Consider the following 2,794-nt stretch of genomic DNA (forward strand, 5'->3'; position numbering starts at 1 on the left):
GCATCCATGAGGGAGTCGCCATTCCTGCTGGACTCAGACTTTCTAGTGTGGCTGTAATAAGGCCACCCACTCTCCAGCCCATAATCTCTCACCCATTGCTCTGTAAGCAAGCCTAATAACCTCATTGATTCCTCAGAGTAAACTCAGATGAACCAGGTCCTCAGTTTTCTGGTTTGTTTGTGTCTTGGGAGAAGGAGATGTTTGTGTCTCTCTTAGGAAAGACATTTTAGCAGCAGGTTCGATCTCACTTGTACTTGGAATCTAAAATGGTTAATCGCATCTAAATTCGGAGCAGAATAGATGTTACCAGAGAGTGGGAGCTGATCCTATAGGGATAGGGGCATGCAAGAAAATGGGTCAGTACCAGGTGTCGGCCCAGTTTCTTTACCTGAATTTACCGCACCTTCTCCAGACAATGCACTGGTCAACCTCAGAGCTTCCTCAGACCCCACCTGCAGCAGACTAGACACACACACCTCCATGTAAGTTTTTCTACCCCTACAACAATACGATTTGGATAGTTTCTGTTTGTGGATATTACCAATGTATCAGGGTAGGAATCATGAAAACTCTGAGGATTCAGCTTGAGCTGGTTTGGGATGCACACCCATTGAGGCAAAACTGTTCCAAAAGTGAACTTTTAGGGAAACTCTCCTACTTACCATCTGTAGTTGGTTTTTTTCACTCTTTGCTTTTTGGGTGCCCATCACCCAGCTCCCAAATAAATCCATGGAGACTTATTCTTACTTCTGAATGCCTGGCCTTAGCTTGGTTCATTTCTAGCCAGCTTTTCTTAAATTATCCCATGTACTTTTTGCCTCTGGGCTTTTAGCTTTCTCTATTCTATGTACCTCTCTTTCCTTCTTACTCCATGACTTACTGTGTGGCTGGGTGGCTGGTCCCTGGCATCCTCCTCTCTTTCCTTTTTCCTACTCCCTCCTCTTCTCTCTTCTCTTATTCATTCTGCCTGGCAACCCCACCTATTTCTCTCTCCTGCCCAACTATTGGCTATTTAACTCTTTATTAGACCAATCAGGCTGGCAAAGTAACACAGCTTTACAGAGTTCAACAAATGCAACATAAAAGAACGCAATACATTTTTGCATCACTAAACAAATGTTCCACAGCATAAAGGAATGTAACATATCTTTAACTAATATTCCACAACAACCATTTTGTGCTTATGAATAATTGAGTATGCCTATAGTTAAAATCATATGCTGTGGGAAAGGACATGCATAGTAAGGGGGGAAAGTTACATAATCTGTCAATCAGAACAGAGAACCACCCTATTTAGTATATAATTATCTCTTGTACCATATAAAAGGAAAGCCCCAAACAATAATCAAAGCCTGTGGCCTCAGTCATATTTAGTATATATTATCACTTTGCTTCAAAAAATTATTTTGCTACTTTGCAATCTGTGTTAACCCTTAATTTTAGTTCTCTGGACAAAAGGCCAAGAATCTGGAACCAAGTCTGCACTAAATGTATTTTGACTATGTTTTTGATAAAGGTAGATTATGTAGATAAGGTCCATTCTCTAGTTGGATACAATTTTAAAAAATAAAAAAAAAGATCTCCTTGCCAATATCAAACAACAATAATGAGGAACAACCATGAATGAGACGATGATAGGAATAGGAATGGACAAAGGTGAGGAACTGGGGCCTTGGCTGGGTGCTGGGGTGGGGAGCTAAGCACACTGAGTGATGCTACCCACAACTCCTCTATGTGGAGGGCAAAGAGGACATCTGGGCTAGGGCACAGGAGCCTGGAAGGTACACAGGACTGAGGCAACAAAGGGCAATCACACAGGAATAAAGGCACCAAAAATAAACCTGCAGCCTTGGTCGGCTTTGTCTGATCCTGTGGCCTAGAAACAATCAAATTCTGAAATTGGATTAAGGAAATCCTTGGTTAGTATAGCCCTGGGGCCTGGGAGACACAAACCAAGGAGCAGTTGTCATAGGCCTCAAAGTATTTCTGTAAATAACTTCCAACATGATTTCCTACACACACTCCAACTTGGGCTCCGTGGTGTGTGTGTGTGTGTGTGTGTGTGTGTGTGTGTGTGTCTGTTTAAAGACGGGGTCTTCTGTAGCACACATATGCTGCCTTTGAACTCTAGATCCTACTCTGCTCCTGAGTTCTTGATCCAAAGTGGGTCCCCCCAAAATGACAGTGCTGGTGACAGTGGCCTAAACAAAAGAACTCTGACCAGGTAAGCAGAAGGATTGTTACTGGGTAAACAGATAGCTAAATTCAACGTTCCTCAGGAATCTCATGAGGTGGAATTTTATTTCCCTGGACCTCCCATAATCAACTACATCAGGCAGGGCATCTAATTCCCAAGGTGAGCCGGACAGCCTATATCAGCTCAAAGGCCCAGCTCTGACGACTGTCATAGAAAACCTACTTGCTTTTCAGATTTCTTGCTTCCCTCTACCCTCTCCACTACCTCAGAGATAGCCTTGGTAGTTGGATCCCCAATATACCTTTCTTTCTACTCAAGCGGTGGTCTGGTTTGGTGGTTTCAGGGCACCCTCACTTACACTGAATACTAGAATTATAGGCATGTGTCACCAGATACAAGTTCAAACATCTAAAAAATAGTATATACATCATCTGGGTATGGTGGTGCATGCCTGTAATCCAGCACATGGGAAGTGGAGGCAGGTGGATCAATATTTCTTTTTTTTTATTTATTTATTAAAGATTTCTGACTCTTCCCCGCCACCGCATTCCATTTCCCTCCCCCTCCCCCAATCAAGTCTCCCTCCCTCGTCAGCCC

Source organism: Microtus oregoni, unplaced genomic scaffold (assembly GCF_018167655.1).
Source record: "Microtus oregoni isolate MIOR12 unplaced genomic scaffold, Mior012 000042F_ref0000377, whole genome shotgun sequence".
NCBI lineage: Eukaryota > Metazoa > Chordata > Mammalia > Rodentia > Cricetidae > Microtus > Microtus oregoni.